The following is a 17,606-nucleotide window of genomic DNA, read 5'->3' as shown; positions in this document are numbered from 1 at the left end:
TCTCATGCCAATCAGACTGGCGATTATTAAAAAGTGAAAAAACACATGTTGTTGAGGTTGGGAGAAAAAGGAATGCTTTTACACTGTTGGTGGGAGTGTAAATTAGTTCAACCACTGTGGAAGGCAGTGTGGTGATTCCTCAAAGATCCAGAGGCAGAAGTACCATTTGATCCTGCAATCCCGTTACTGGTTATATACCAAAAGGAACATAAATCATTCTGTTATAAAGATACATGGGAATGTAAGTTCATTGCAGTACTACTTACAATAGCAAAGACATGGAATCAATCCCAATGCCTATCAGTGATAGACTGGATAAAGAAAATGTGGCACATATAAACCATGGAATACTATGCAGCATGGAAAGGAATAAGATTATGTCCTTTGCAGGGACATTGATGGAGTTGTAAGCTGTTATCCTCAGCAAACTAATGCAAGAACAGAAAACCAAACACCAATATTCTAACTTAGTAAGTGGGAGCTGAATGATGAGAACACATGGACACATAGCGGGGAATAACACACACTGGGGCCTGTTGAGGGGAGGTGGGGAGAGAGAGTATGAGAAAGTATAGCTAACAGATACTGGGCTTAATACCTAGGTGACGGGTTGACCTGTGCAGCAAACCACCCTGGCACATGTTTACCTGTGTAACAATCCACATCCTGCACATGTACCCCAGAAATTAAAATAAAAATTGAAGACAAAAAAAGTGGCCTTGGCTTTTCTACTCTCTCTGCTTCTGTCCATCGACTGAAAACAATACTCTGATGTTCTAGGGTATGGCAGAGGAACAGGTGGAAGATACTTGGGTCTCTGAATCACTATGTGGAAGGCTGCCTACTGAACAACTTACTGGACTATATGTGAGGGAGAACCCAAAATCTGTTGTGGTAAGCCACTGACATTTAGGTGTTTATCTTTTGCAGGAAATACTAGGAATTACCTTATACTAGACCAGAGGCATTCCCTAAACACTCAACTTGCTTAAACCCTAGGTAGGTATGGCCCATCAGTTTCTAAAGTAGGCTCCCTTATTTTCTATCATTACACCTTATACATTTTCTTTATAGTACATACCACGTTATATGTTTGTTTATATGATTTTTTTGTTCTGTCTCCCTCACTAGGCTATATATTCTATGTGAGCAGGAAAAGTATATCTTGTGTCTAATACCATACCTGGCACATTAATAGGTATTCAGTAAACAGTACAGTGAATTAAAAAATAAGAGAATAGAAGAAAAGGTTTTAAACTGGCAGTAAAACTAAAAATGGCACAAAGAGGATGTCACTCATCTGGCTCAGGAGTGGAAGCTTGTAGGTTTAAGTCGAAGTGGTAGAGGTGAAGATGTGCTACTCCTTAGTTTGTATACCACTACAAATTATATTAACAGCCAGATGCCTGAATCTCCTAAGAATGTAATTGGTCATACAGGATGCAGAAAGAACTAAAAATAATCATTATACCTTTTGCTTATATAGTTCTTTACTATATACAAAAAAACATGAGCACTAGTTTCTTGAAAATGAACTAGTATTTGTTAACTGAGATGTGGCAACAGTAGATAAATATACTCTCATAGTTTTAAGTATATCTTTTTTAAGGTATATAAACACTGATATAATTTCTACATGGTAAACCCAGAAGTCTTACTTTGCTAGGGCTACCAGAATACCACAGACTGGGTGGATTAAACAACAGAAATTAATTTTCTCACAGTTCTGGAGGCTGCAAGTCCAAGATCAAAGTGCCAGCAGGTTTTGTTTCTTCTGAGGCCTCTCTCCTTGGCTTGCAGATGACTGCCTTAACTCTGTGTCCTCATAGGATCTTTTTCCTGTGAGAAAAAAGATAGGATTCCTTATAAGGATACCTTATAGTATATAAGGATCTTATACAGATACCAGTCCTATCATATTAGGTTCCATCTTTATGATCTTATTTAACCTTAATTACCTCTTTAAAGGCCCTATCTCCAAAATACAGTCACACTGGGGCTTAAAACTTCAACATTCAGGGAGGTAATTTAGGTTATAATACCAGAGGCACTTCCCAAATGAGACAAGTTAACTCCAAAGGTTTTAGTGTGAGAGCTATCTCCAGAAAATTTAGGCTGAGATTTACTTTGAACTTTTGAGCATCATCATAAAAAAAAAGTCAGCACATCTTGGTAAGGCTTCCAAACTTTTTTTTTAATTAGGGTCATGGGGACTGTATAAAAAAGGACCCATATGTGCTACCCAGTTCCTGGGAGATTTCTCTAGGCTCCACTTCCAAGAACCCTCTGGGTAATTTATTTTCCTTCTTTGGTGTCCTTGTTACTTTGTTGCTGGATCCCAACTCTCTGCTCAGCCCTGTTTTCAGTGATCCCTCAGAGACACTCTCTACTTACCTGAACATAGTCCTAAGTTTCATAACCTGCGACCTCAAGTGATTGAGATGTTCTCATGTCAGCTCAGTCTTACGACCTCAGCTTTGGAAGAGAGATTGGATCTCACTTTGTTTTCCAGGGAGAGTAAAATGCAGCTATTTTGTACTTACTATAGGAGAAGCCAATTTGAATTAGATTAGTGAAAGACTATAATTAGAGATCATTCATAGAAAACACCATCTTATTAATTTGAGGCTTGCATAATGAATGGCAAATTTAGTGCACAGTCTATGCCATTTCTAGGCAGAGTACTGTCAACTCAAAATTTCGGGTTTGTACTGTTTAGTAACAGCACTGAAAGGCTACTTGTACCAAAAGAGTAGTCACGTAAATGTTTTCTGCTACTTAAAGGTGAAATTGAGTTTTAGTAAATTATGATATACAATAATAACCTTGAGGGAATGAAGAAAATAATTTTACATTTTATCCCATAAACAGTATAGTTTGTCAATTTCATGCCCGTCTCACCTATCTGTTACTTATATGTTGCTGAATAAATGGAAGTCTTATCTGTGTCTTATGGAAAGGACATGCAGACATTGCTTCTAGCTACAGGAGACAAAATACTTGCTAATGTTTGAAATATTCATTGAAGTTTTGTAGGAGCAGATGGTTATAAATGTGTGATATTTGAACTTTAAAATTGCTTTGAAGAAACATACTTGTCTCAAGTGTCCAGAGAACAGAGATTTGTCTTAAGAAAATGGATAGAAATACGACAATTTGAAGTTCAAAAAGTTCTCGACAGATGAGGAATTAATCATAATGTAGTTGCTATTTAATGTATAAGTTAAACCACTGTGGCCATCTCTTTAGACAAGCTTCGTAAATTTCCAGAGATATTAAACTCCAAGATCCTAAATGCCCAAGGCAAAGAAAGTAAAATAACTAATATAGTTACATGGTCTCACAGGAAGCTAAGTAGATTATTACCATTCATAAGAAAATTTCCAAATTAATGACCTAGAGAGAATAATATTTGGGTTTAATGATTCTAACAAAAGACATGTCTCTCGTAATGAGTAAATAATGTCCATTTGATTTTTACCTTGTGGTGGGGCTGGGCTATAGTGAAGATTTGCAAAGTAGTTAACACCTTTTATAAACTTGGAAAAGCACTTTGTGAAGTAGAATCATTTTACGTGGCTTCAATTTCTGAAACTTTATGAAACCAAATTTCAAAAGGTAGCTAGCTCTATTAGTCTGTTCTCATGCTGCTAATAAAGACATACCTGAGACTGGGTAATATGTAAAGGAAAGAGGTTTAATTGACTCAAAGTTCTGTGTGGCTGGGGAGGCCTCAGGAAACTTATAATCATGGTGGAAGGGGAAGCAAACACGTCCTTCTTCACAAGGCAGCAGGAGAGAGAAGTGCTGAGCAAAAGGGGGAAAACACCTTATAAAACCATCAGATCTTGTGAGAATTCACTATCATGAGAATAGCAGCATGGGGGTAACTGCTCCCATGATTCAATTACCTCCCACTGGATCCCTCTCACAACATGTGGAGATTATGGGAACTACAAGTCAAGATGAGATTTGGGTGACGACACAGTCAAATGATATCAGTAGCCATGTTAGAATAAATGTGTCATTGTGATCTGTGAATCACAGAATTTTTGAGGCAACTAAAAAGTGAAAAATTCGTTTAACTAACTGTATATTTTTTGAACACAAGAACCACTGGTTTTAATATTCTCTCCACACCCCATCAATGAAATAAAACAAACGCATTTTTTTTTTTTGGTGCTATTGATAATACTATTTGGACTGGGTTGCATTTACTCCTTAGATATTATATGTGACATAAGTGAGTTGAAACAAAACTACAAACTGTATTTAATTTAATTTGATGCAGTTTCTTTCCAAATAAAAGTTCATTTTTCTTCTTTACAATTGACACTGGTGATTTCTTGTCTTTGAATTCAATTACACTGTAAGAGCAGAACTTTTAGCAAATGAAGCCACAGAGATGACCCAGAAATTTCAATTAGTTCGTCAGTGTAGATACTGGTGTAACTGGCCTATTGAACAGTCTGAACTTGGCAATGTACAATAATGAAAAAAATTTTTTCCATCCATTGCTTTTAATCATGCTCTGTTGCATCTCCTTTTCTTTCTTTTTAACTAGCTCTTGAGCAAGAGTAGATATTAAAACTCAATCTCTAATCAACTCTAATCTCATCTTCTCCCTAATTCCTGTCACATGCCTTATCTATGGCTGGGTGGATTTGTAATGGGGAAGCTCCTTCACTTCTCCCAGCTGCTGTAGGCTGGGGCATTGCAGAGGTAACAGAGAAAGGGACAGAGACCTTTATACTTACTAACTCACCATTGTAATCCTTTCTTATACACTGCAACTTCCTTAGCCAGTAATGGGCAGTTAGTCCCTTCTCTGTGTGAATATGTAGGTGTTTTCTCTCTAGGGACTTAAGCATAGTTCTTTCAAGGTCCTTGCAGGAAGGCCTCCAAACTGCATAGTTGCCGCTGTAGATCTCTGGCTTCTCCTCTTCTACCTCATTTCCCTGTCCCTGCCTCTCAGCTGTCACCCTGCAGTCTCTTGTTTCTTGATTCTACTTGTCTAATACTAAGGCAGTTCAGGTCCAGCTACCTTACACATATACCCACCTGATACAATGGAACTGACACAGCTTTCCTGTGACAAAAGGTAGGACTGTAAGCCTTCCTCTCATCATTCCCATTTTGTCCTGCCACATCTCACCAACTCCCATCTCCTCTAGCTCAAATAGGCACAGGAGGGCTTATGAGCAAATCTGAATCAAAAGCTACTTTATTTTATTTTACTTTTTTGTGGGAGACCGGAGTTTTATTATTATTCAAATCAGTCTCTTGAGCATTCAGGAAGCAGAGTTTTTAAGGATAATTTGGTCGATGAAGGGAAGCCAGTGAGCCATGAGTGCTGATTGGTCAGAGATGAAATCATAGGGAATGGAGGCTGTTTTCTTGCGCTGAGTCAGTTCCTGGGTGGGGGCCACAAGATCAGATGAGCCAGTTTATTGATCTGGGTGGTGCCAGCTGATCCATCAAGTGCTGGGGCTGCACAATATCTCAAGCACTGATCTTAGCAGTTTAGGTAGGGGGTCAGAAGCTTGCAGCCTCCAGCTGCAGGACTCCTCAACCACAATATGTAATTTGGTGGCTAATGTTAGTCCTACAAAGGCAGTCTAGTTTCCAGGCAAGAAGGAGGTCTGCTTTGGGAAAGGGCTGTTACCGTCCAAACGCTATTTTATAATGACATGTCTGTCTGCCCTTCCTATTGGCTTCTGCATCTCTGTGAGTATCTCGGTGCCTTCCTTGGTAGATTGGGGCAGGTGGGAATCCTCCTCATTCCATTCTGTGGGATAAGAAAAAGCTGACACTCCCCTCTCTAGATTGACTGCTCTCAGTGCTGATGATTTTTTTGGGTCCTGTCCTAGTCGTTTGGTAATAGCCACAGGAAATGAGGGTGACAGGTAGAGGATAAACGGTCATGTGGCTGCCTCTTGGTCTGCCTGGGATGTGTCCAGTACCAGTGAGTAGTGGTATGTCTGGATATTTGCTTCTAGTTGTCTATCTACCCATGATTTGATAATGATAAATGGTTCTATTAGCTTGTGCCATATGAATACCACTTTTTTTCTAAACCAAAAATGGTGAAATATGGGCAGTTTCATATACGAGGTGGATTTAGTCATCCACCAATCCTGGTGTTTTGTTTGAGTTCAGAGTTGAAAATCCCCTCTGACAGTTTTGGGGTGAAGAAGAATTGGGAGTTTCAGCCAAGGCTCCTTATTACTGTTCTGGTTTAATAATTGGGCAAAGTTTTTGAGCCTCCCCTAGTTATTGAAGGGAACTTCAACAGGAATGAAAAAGCAAACTTCAGCAATGAGAGTTTTTCTTTTTTTTTAAATTTAAAGTGGAACTTGTCAATTTGGGAATGTTTTTGGTACACATTTTAAAATATTTTTTTTCTTATTAAAAACAATAAAAACTCTAATTGTTATCCAGAAAATAACAATGTAAGAACTTGAGAAACCTGATGGGAGTTTAAAAAATTTGTCAATAATAGTAGTCCCAGCTACTCAGGAAACTGAGGCAGGAGAGTCACTTGAACCCGGGAGGCAGAGGTTGCAGTGAGTTGAGATTGCGCCACTGCACTCTCCAGCCTGGACGACAGAGCAAGACTCCATCAAAAAAGAAAAGAAAAGTATATCTCCCTCTATTGAGTGAATTCAGATAGAATGTTCTAGAATTACATTGTTTTCCCATTATTGTTACCAGGCAGCCACATCCATGGAAATGCCAATATGTGGGACATAGTTATTTCCACCAGGTTGTTAGAGAGTAAAACAGTCTGAGGAACAAAAGGCCCTTTTGTACCAATATGAAGGAAAGAACATAATTTTAATATTGGGTATTTATCAAAATTACATGCATGTAGGGTAGCATGAAAGTGATTACAAAGTCTGGACAGAATTTTATATGAACTCACGTAGGAAGGTGGAAGACAGAACAACTAACACCTCTCTTGAGAGACCAGAGGATGCACTTGTGATTGCCTTATGTATCCCTTGTGGGAGACCCCTGAGCCAGTTTTAAATGTTAGAAAGCCCACGTATTTGCGCTGTAAAATTATGAATAAAAGACTGAGCCTTTAAATAAGGCCTATTGTATGTTCAAGGAGACACCCTAAAGAGGGTGGGTAGGCAGCAGCCTCCCTCTTTAGAGAAAGTGTCATGGTTGTACCTTTATGAGGTACTTTTAAGAGTGTTAATTAATGGCTACAATTATAGTCACCAGTTTGTTGTTGTGTATCACAAAACTTCAACACATTCACGTCCTTTGACCCAGTAGTTAAAGTTCTAGAAATCAATTTGTAATAAATATTTACATTCGCCTTATTTGTGTACAAGGAAGTTCATGTCAGAATTAGATATGAGTAAGAATTTAGAAACAATCTGATGTCTGTCAATAAGTGTTGGTTAAATTAAACGTGGTGCATCTTCCCATGTCATCAAATATATTCATTGTAAATTTAATGACCTGGAAAGATGCTCAAAATATATTACCAGATGAAAAAAAATCACGACAAAACCTTTCATGTATATGATCCCAATCTTTATACCTAGACATGTATCAGAAAAATATCCAAAGGATTTTAATAGGGCTTATGTCTACAGGATGTATGAGGATAGCTTACATTCTACTTTATGCTTTTGTCTATATTTTTCATTTATATTTATATAAATTTATAATAAGAAAAATGAATGCTATGAAAACAAAATGAATTGTAAGCTAGCATTTAATAGTAGCTGCTGTTCGAGTATCTTTAATCATTTTTAATGAAAATTTCTTTTGGACTTGCCATTTGTGCTGTAGAAGAACATCTGTTTTAATATCTTCCTGGCTGTATTTCATTTGTACATATTTTCTCTAAGTACTTGGAGTCTACTTTTCTAAGTGTGTTTCTGTCATAATCCCTTTGATCTTGAAGAAGCAGCATCAGGCCAGGAGCTAGAAACTCAAATAATAACTCTAAACCTGTTAGGATTTGGTGAGAAGTCTGTAGAAACATTTCCTAATCTTTTCTCATCCTGGTTTTTCTGTCATTGCACAGATAATGGACAGAGGAACCAAAATTATATGACTATTCAGCCAGATTCAATACCTAAAAAGGAGTGGATACTGAAGGGCTTAAGTGGGTGGAGAAAGAGAAGGGAGGATCAGTCTTTCCAATATCCCTGCTCTCCAAGGAAAAGGATGCAAGGAAAGACTCTGTCTCTCTGTGGAAGGAAATCCTGAGTTGTTGTATTTCTCTGTAAGGGAAGAAGTGAGTAGAGTTATCAAAACAAATAGAAAACACTTATGGAAGATACGCAGAGGAGTTAAGCTGCTTTAAGTTTTAAAAACCTGTCTTTCAAATTAAAAAATTATGCAGAATGCTTTAATTTATTTCTAACGTGTAATTGAAAATCTCTAATTATAAAGATCTTGCAAATGCTTTTTGACTGAGAAGTTACAAGAGTTTTTCAAAAGAATGCTTAAATTAATATGCAGGATTATTTGAAAAAAGTATTTAAATAGTCTGAATATTGGTAATTCACATATAGCAGATATAGTGATTCTCAGGTAGAGAAATTATTCCATCATCTGGAGACCATCTATTTCCCCAAGTATCCTTAAGTTAAATTTCATTGTATTATTAACATCTGAAGATCTACCACTAGATGGCACTTAAAATACATGAGACTTGGAGGAATGCTTCAAATGAGGGGCAAGGAAAGACACAGGACAGGAATATAACTTGAGTTCTCAGAACAGTGTTCTCTGCTTGCAGGAAAGGAAGAAAAGCAGGCCCAAGATTATTCTGAGACAACTGGAGGGTAAGATTCTGAAAATGAACCTATAAGTGTTAGAATGTTTCTCTTTAAACATAATTTCCCTTCACCTAAATTACTATTGATTGGCGGGTTTTTAGCATTAAGACAACAGGCTGTTGGACTAATGAGAGTTTGGTAAATAGTGAAGGGCTGTGTTCTTTCTGAAGAGGTTTGGAGTATGCACCAGGAATCAAAATGTGGGGCTTTAATCCCAGCTCGGTGTCTGCTCTGTTGTTTGGCACCAGGCTAACTGCTCTTTTTCACCTGTGGTTAATTTGATTTGTGCACCTCTTATACATCAGGGGAGCAAAATCCGGTATAAGGACACTGTGATGCACAAAATTGAGCAGCAGAGTGTAAGAACTGATTTCAGGAACATGGCAGCAGCTGACCAGTCTCACTGGATGTGGCAATCGGATATGCATGAAGTGGCAGGTACACTTGGAGGAGTGGTAGGGGATCACTTTTAGCCAAGGCATTATGCAACGCCATCAGGGAAAAAGCACAGGCAAGTAAACAACAGCCAGACCTGCAGTACTAGGCACCAGGCAGTGTGTGCAGCCAGAACACACAGGGAGGAATGATGGCTGTATCAGTGTGAGGGATTTGGTTCAGGCTCTACAGCTAACCACCAGAGTGACCTTGGACTTGCTAAGATGTCTCTGGGCCTCTGTTTCCTCACTTAAAAATGGGAGAGTTTAGCTTATATGATTTCTGAAATCCCTTTTAGATCCTATCAGGACACAATTATCAATTTTTTGATGTGGGCGTAGCAGAGATTTTATCATCCTCCCTGTTTTCTAGAACAGGACATGGAGGCTGAGAAAGCTGCTAAATGTCCTGGCTTCAAGTCTAGACATCGTCTATTCTTGCTGCCCCGCAGTGTGACCTGGACTGTGTCGGCTTCATTTGGACATCTGTAGGAAATGCAGCCTCTCAGGCCTCACCCTGGACCTTGTGATTCAGAATCTACATTTTTAATAAGACTGCCAGGTGATTCGTATGTACGTTAAAGTTGAGAAGCACCAGGCTGTACCATACTGTCTGAGCAAGCCCCAGGCTGCTGGTCAGAGGAGAGCTAATCTTATAGCTAAGATGTGTTTCCTTTTCTTTCTCATATGAGGACATCATGTAACTGAGGGGTGAGATTTATCCATTCCTTCAACAAATATTAGTCAAGTATCCACTATGACTCAGTCACTGTTACCCTCTGGCATAACAGAAAGGAACAAGAATGTGATCTCTGTCCTTGGAAAGGGGTAAAGAAATTATGTGTAGGGGTCCTTCTTCTTCCTCTTCCTCTCTTTCTGTCTTTTATGTCGGCTTAGAATTGTAGGGGGCAAGATGAGGTCTGCAGTCTTCAGTAGGCTTTGGTTGAGGATCTTTTTTTAACTTCAAAAAATCTAAGACAAGGTTTCTGACAGTAAACGTGATTGAAATTTTGGATCAGATAATTCTTTGTTGTGGGGAATTGTTTTGTGTTTCTCGTAGGACATCTAGCAGTATCTCTGGCTTCTATCCACAAGATGCCAGCAGCAACCCCTGAATTGTGACAACCAATAATGTCTACAGACATTGGAAATGTCCCTGGAGACTTTATCACCCCCAGTTGAGAACTAGTGAGAGGACCCAGGGTATAGTCCAGAGGAGAGACCATCAAGAGCCATTTAAGGCTGATTGCACATAAAGGTTTCAGAAAAAGGGGTAAACGGGAACTTGAGCCTTCTTTATCATTGTCAATCCCTTTCTCAGCAGTAAGGAAGTAGATGTAGGTTTCAGGGCAGAACATCTATTTAGAATTAAGTAGTAACATTGTATTTAAAGTTTGTTTAGAGTTGTTTCTTACAGAAATGAGGTAGAAGAGGGGAAATCTCTCTTACAGTTTCTGTACTCAAAGCACTCTCTGAAATAAATTAGAATTGTTTCTCTGGACAGCCAAGATTTACTCACCCCTCCTGGTGTTTTTTGTTTGCTTTCCTTTTTAGGTGACAAGACTTAAGTAGAGAAGTACTGTGTTTCACATTTTGAGCCAACCAGATAATCTGTGGATACATTTTGTAGTCCATTGTAGATTCCCAAACAACCAGATGCCTTTTTTCTTCTTTGGAATCAGTAGGATTTAAATAATATGCCTGGAAGACTTCTGAACCACTAGCATCTTCAAGTTCCTGGCTAAATTTACAGGTGAGAGAGGACATACTTCTAAAGTGATTCTACTGCAAATAAACACCTCTGGAGTGAAAAGAGAGCATTTCTCTTGGACAAAAGCCAAAGCTGAACAGTCGTACAAACCCTCTGTGTTCCTGAGTCACGAGTGGAGGGAGATGTGACCTTTCCACAGTTTTGTGTAAATTTCAGAAGGCTAGTCTGTCTTGGCTCGATTGTAGCTTGACCTCTGTCCTGTAGGAGCAAGAACTGACTTCCTGAAATCCCTCTTCAAACTAAAAATCTGCTCTCTTGACTCATTTGTTTAACCCCTGTGACATATGTTAAAGCTGTGGACTTAAAATGCTGGAGAGGGGCTGGAGCAGCGGGGAAATCTCTGGGTCCCACACAGCCTTTCTCGCGACTGGCAATGTGAAGTGTATTATTGAAAAAGGCTGGCAGCTCAAGGCATTGTTTGGCTTCCTACCTTGGCAACAGCAAGCAGCAAACTGTAGGGAAGTTTTCCCCTAATCTGCTGGCAGCTTCTACACTGGTGAAATGCAATATGTAGTTTGCAGCACACTGATCCCTAAGAAGTGAATAATTTACTTAAAGTAATTTTGCTGCTACCATGTTTTCAGACATCTTTGCCAACTGTGGGGAACATAGTCTGTTTTGACAATCACCAATAACCAATTTTCTCTGGGGGCAATTAGGGTAAGGCCTTGGGATGCCCAGCTGAGGGTGCTAAATAAAAGTTCACCCTGTAGGCAAATTGCAGTATTTACTTCCTTGCTACTCAAAGTGGACTGAGAACAATGACAGCAGCTACATGGGGGCTTGTTAAAGGTGCAGAATCTTGGGCCCGCCCCAAACCTACTGAATCAGAATTTGCATCTTAACAAGGTCCCCAGGTAATTCATATACATGCTTAAATTTGAAAAGCAATGCTGTTTTAGATCAGCAGTTCTTAACCTTGCCTGAACTTTAGAATTACTTGGTGAATTGTGAGATATCCTGATGCCCAGGCTAAAATCTAGACTAGCGGTTTTCAACTGGGGATGATTTTGCTCCCTAGGGGACATTAGGCAACATCTGTGGACAATTTTGACTGTCACAACTGTAAGGGTGCTACTGACTTATAGTGGGTACAGACCAGGATATGGCCAAGCATCTTAAAATACAGTGGACAGCCCTTCACAACAAAAAATTATCTGGACCAAAATAGCAGTAGTGGCAGCATAGAAATGTCTTTTCCAGACCAATTAGATGAGAATCTCTGGGGGTGGGAACCAGTAACCATGTTTTTTTTTTTTTTTTTTTTTTTTTTTTTAATATGAGATGTGGTCTTACTCTTTTGCCCAGGCTGGAGTGTTGTAGCATGATCTCAGCTCACTGCAACTTCCACCTGCTGGGTTCAAGCGATTCTTCTGCCTCAGGCTCACAAGTAGGTGGGACTACAGGTACGTGCCACCACGCCCAGCTAATTTTTGTATTTTTAGTGGAGACCGGGTTTCACCATATTGGCCAGGCTGGTCTCAAACTCCTGAACTCGTAATCCATCCGCCTTGGCCTCCCAAAGTGTTGGGATTACAGGCGTGAGCCACTGCACTGGGCCGTAAACAAGTATTTTTTAAAAAAAAAAATACTTCCCAAGTGATTCCAATGTGCAGTCAAGGTTGAGAACCATTGATAGATTTGTTGCTAGAGAGCCATCAAGACAAGGAGTTTGGATTTTATAGGTCCCGAAAGAGAACTTGGTTCCAGAATATGGGGTAAGTTGAACTATGGTGGGTGCCCAGTGCTTCAGATGTGGAAGGAGGAGGACTATGGGACAGGGATGCAGATGAGACTAGTCAGGAATCACCAAATTGGCCCTTAAATAAGCAGGTTCAGAGACCTACTGTAAATCCAGCAGGGAACTAAAGGGTGTAAATCAATACCTGGGGTAAAACTCTAGTCATAGGCACTTTCTCAGTGACTCATTTCTGTGCAACAAACTACTCCAAAACTTAGTGGTTTAAACAATTTCTTACCATTTATTACAGTTCTTCCTGTTTCTTGACTAGGTTCAGCTGGATAGTTCTCACTTAGGGCCTCTCATGTGGATGCCATCAGGTGTTGTGTGAGGCTGCAGTGCCCTGAAGGCTTGTCTGTGCTGGACATCTGTGATGGCTCACTCACATGGCTGGTGGTTGATGTTGGCTGTTGGCTGAGGACTTAGCTCAGTGCTTAGTGAGGCTATTGACTGAAACACTGCCCATGGCTACTCCGTGTGCTTTGGGCTTATCTCAGTATGACAGCTGGGTTCCCAGAGGGAGCATCCCAAGAGACCAGAACAGATGCTCCTAGGCCTCTTATGATCGAGCCTCAGAAGTCCCTCTGTGTAACCACTATTACACAGAGGTGTAACCACATTCTATTGCTTTAAGCAGTTCCAAGGTCCAACCAGATTCAAGGGGTTGTGAAATAGACTTCATCTCTTTTTTTTTTTTTGAGACGGAGTCTTGCTCTGTTGCCCAGACTGGATTGCAGGGGCCGATCTCAGCTGGCTGCAAGCTCCGCCTCCCGGGTCCCGCCATTGTTCTGCCTCAGCCTCCTCAGTAGCTGGGACTATAGGCGCCCGCCACCACACCCGGCTAATTTTTTGTATTTTTAGTGGAGACGGGGTTTCACTGTGTTAGCCAGGATGGTCTCCATCTCCTGAGCTCGTGATCTGCCTGCCTTGGCCTCCCAAAGTGCTGGGATTACAGGCATGAGCCGTATCAGGCCCTGAAATAGACTTCATCTCTTAATGGAGGAGGGGCAGAAGAACATGTGGGATGGGAGATGTTGCTGAAGCCCTCTTTGGAAAATACCATCTGCCATAAGGGCCAGGCAATGAAAGGATAGGTTAGGGGAAGGCTGCTACTCCAAGAAATCTATAATGATTGGGAGTTTCCTGCTAGAATGCAGATTTAAGGCATCTCCACCCATGCTGGAAAGGGCTCTGGTACTGGAGAAACCTACTTTGCAGATGAAACATTTTCCTCACACGCAGTTGGAGGGAGTGGGGAAAACGGTGGCACGAAAATACAAATAAGCAAACCAGATGCTAAGCTCATGAAGATTCAGAATAGATGGTCATTTATACTTTTCCTTGAGTTTAAATCATGCACAATGAGACTTATATAAGAATAAGTCTCTACCTAGATCATCAGCACTCATGACATCTCTATGTGGTTCTAGTGAGTTGTGCGTATTGCATAAATACTATTATCTTTAAAATGTGGCTGTCTACTAGAATTATCTGAGAGCTCAAGAAAAATATTCCTGTGTCACACCCAGCATTCACTGAATCAGCATCTCCAGATTTGGGGTCCAGTTGTGTATTTTCCAAAATGTGCCAGGGTCACTCCATGTGATCAAAAAACAGGAGGCAAAATTTTAGTGCTGATAATGGAGATGAAGAGGAAATAAAAGGTCTCAGAAAGTAATGAAGCTGTAACATAATCCAAAAGTTTTGCATAAAGAGTAAAGGAAGTTAGATGCCACATGAAAATTTAGAATTAGTGAAGTTCTTGGATTGGATTCTTGTGAATGAAAGTCATTGGTCTATGCTTAGGTCTAAATGTGCTAAAGACTCTTTGTATTGTCTTAGGAATTTCACTTCCTGAAAACTGAAACTTTCATGTAGTTAAGTTCATGTACTGTTGGATCTTATTGATTTAAGCTCCAACAGTATGATTCTGAGGTAATTCTAAAAGGGTTGGAATAAAATTTATACTGATATATTTGTGAAACAAAGGACCTCTAAGAAAATATAGGGTGTCATCATGTTCTCTCTTTTCATGGTGACAGTAGGGGTAATGGTCAGGGGGTCTGTTTGCTTAAAAAAAAACTTTAAAAGATTTTAAACAAAATTGTTTTTAAAGGTGAGAAGTGGTGTTTATTACAAATGACTCGTTTACTGATTAAGCTAGCTATTCAGAAAGACATGGTTGGTAGTTAGTTCTAATTTGTCCATAATGTATTTGAAATAATGTAATAGTTAAAACTATGTTGTATTTAGGTTTACTGATAATTCAGATTCATTCTCCTAAATGAAATTCTTAAAAAATTAGAATTGTTTACCACAGTCATCTCTGAGATAGTTTACATTTCTAGTAGATAGTGAAAAAGCTTATAAACTTAATGTGAATGCAAATGTTTTGTTTAAATTTTCAGAAAAGAGTAAAAAATGCTCATTTGACAAAATTAAAGTCCTTTACACATCTTGGTGTATTTTTTTCTTTTTATTTTTTATTGGTTTTCATGAGATTTTGTGAATGTATCAGGCATTTTTTTATATCAAAACAACTGAATTCTTTCATTCTTGCTCTCTCCTATTAATAATAAAAGCTTCAGAATGTTTATTCAATAAATATGTTCATAATAAATAATACTGCTTTTTGGCTAGAACTAATGGATAACTCTTTCACAATAATTCATGGACGCTGTGCTTAGTTTATAAAAAACATTTCACTAGTCCCTTAAAAGCGTTTTGCTTTTCCTGTGGAACAATAATAGTTGTGAGAATGAATAATTCCTATGTGCTTCAGGGCTTTTCTTGGGAATAATTTTTCTACACGGTCTTCACTATTATACTATCTTCAAAGAGGTGTCACTCAAGGAAACCTGACCTATAAAATAATAGTACACCTTTGGTAGAAAAGATACCACAAAAGGCTCAGCATGTGCACCAAGGGGTGTGGGTGAAAGAGGAAAGCAAATTGCAAACAGAGCAATTGACAAGATTTAAGGGTTGAGATCTAGTTCTAACTCTCACACCAATTATTGGTAGGGCCTGGGACAAGAATTTGACTTCATAGACCATCCCCAATATCTCTCAAACTTAGAGGTGGGTAGGGGCGATATAGCTCTGATTTGTCTTCATCTAGGTGAGACACTATTCACAGAGCCTAGAAGGTGAATGAGGGCTGTGGAATGCAAGCATCACATCTCTTATTGCCTCTGCTGTGACTTTTGGCAATCCTTTCCTTGAGTTAGTGGGAATAACTCTCCCTTTGAAATAAAAAGGAGTCCTCAGTTCATGTAGTTCTGCCAATAAAGAGCTGTCAAATTACAGCCCTGAGCCAGACGGTCCCCCAGTAGAAACAGACACAGAACATCCCATTAGAGAGACCTAATTAATAATAAAATAAGCCTTTACTCCATGCAAGATTTCTTAGACTTGAGGCCGCATATGTGGAAGTCAGCGGTCCCATGAGAGAAGTAGACAACAACTAGACATAAACTAAAAGAACAAATGACTCTGCGTCCAAACTAATCATTTCATTTCTGCTCTATGATGTAGTGCATCATCCACTCTTAGCTATCCATACGTATTCTAATATAATATATGTATTCTATGTATTAGTATTTTTTCTAATAACACAAGTTTTTTTCTTAAGGTATTCTTGGTTGTTTAAGTCAGAACAGACAGTATCCCCATTTCATTTTCCTTCTTCATCCCATTGCATCTGAAGTTCTAACAATGTCTTTCATTCTACATTTGCATTCTTGGAGAGGTAAGAGCAGTAAAAGTATCCTTTACCAATGAAGCATTAATCATAAAGGAAAGCTAATAATACACAATTGCTAAGTGATAATATCTGGCATTTAGTGAGTATACAGTAAATTAATTTTGTTAATAATTTATTAAATAATGAAGTCGAACTATGGGGGCTGTTGGAGAAAAGGAGATTAGTCATACTTAGAGATTTTGTAAATTTAAAAAAAAATTTTTCCCTTTTAAACAAAGAATCTTGCTTGATTGCTCTATGTTCTCAACCTGTCACTAAATCATGCCACTTTTGCATAAAGATTCAGGGAAAAAGGTTGGAAAGCTATTATGTGCTAAACACTTTTGTCTGTATTGTTCAACTCGTTCTTCCCAATAGCCCTTCAAAGTTAATGTTGCCATATTGATACCCATTCCCATTTTACCGATGAGAAAAGTGAAACCCAATGAGACTAATTTGCTCATGGTCATGTAAAAATTAGTAACAGAACTAGGATTCGAACGTAGACCTAACTATAAGACTTTGACCTTTTCTGCAACACGCAGCGCCTCTTTTTACTTTTATCTCCACAGATTGCATGCCTAGTGATTCGCAGATCTGTGGACGAGTATGTCAACACCTCTGCCAAAATCTTGTACTTGTGCAGTCATATTTATTAGTCTCCATCTAAAAATATAGCTAATCTAACCTTATCACTGCTAAAAAGATCCAGTGATTTAATTTGTCAATGAACCTTGTTAAGTTATAGCCTCAGGCATATACATGTAGACTTAAAAGATGTCTCAAATTTTATATTCCATTTGGGGGTCATCATTGGAAAAATTGTAAAGTATATAGTTCATAGTCATTCACCCATTGATTTTAACAAATGTGTATTGCACTTCTAAGGTGGCAGGCATGGGTCTAGGTGCTAGGAATACAACAATGACAAATAGACAAAAGTTCTTCTCACATGGAGCTTACATTTCAGTGGCAGGTGATTGTGAGGGCAATGAATAAACAAATGAGTAAACGTATAATATGTCAGATAATAAGCACTGTGAACAAAAATGAAGCTGGGAAAGGACTTGGAATAATGGACTGGAGGGATGGTGTGGTGCTATTT

The 17,606-nt window shown here is 39.0% G+C and overlaps 1 long non-coding RNA gene across 1 annotated transcript; it reads left to right on the top strand.

The window, feature by feature from the left end:
• The first annotated feature begins 8,752 nt into the window (after positions 1-8,752).
• Positions 8,753-12,141, top strand: LOC144333997 (uncharacterized). Its single transcript, XR_013403152.1, has 2 exons — positions 8,753-8,816; positions 10,799-12,141. It is a non-coding gene; the product is annotated as an uncharacterized LOC144333997 (long non-coding RNA).
• Positions 12,142-17,606: the final 5,465 nt, after the last annotated feature.

The sequence above is a fragment of the Macaca mulatta genome, chromosome 13 (genome assembly GCF_049350105.2).
Source record: "Macaca mulatta isolate MMU2019108-1 chromosome 13, T2T-MMU8v2.0, whole genome shotgun sequence".
Lineage (NCBI taxonomy): Eukaryota > Metazoa > Chordata > Mammalia > Primates > Cercopithecidae > Macaca > Macaca mulatta.
Note: the sequence above shows the minus strand (reverse complement) of the source record. Positions and strands in the feature narration are given on the sequence as shown.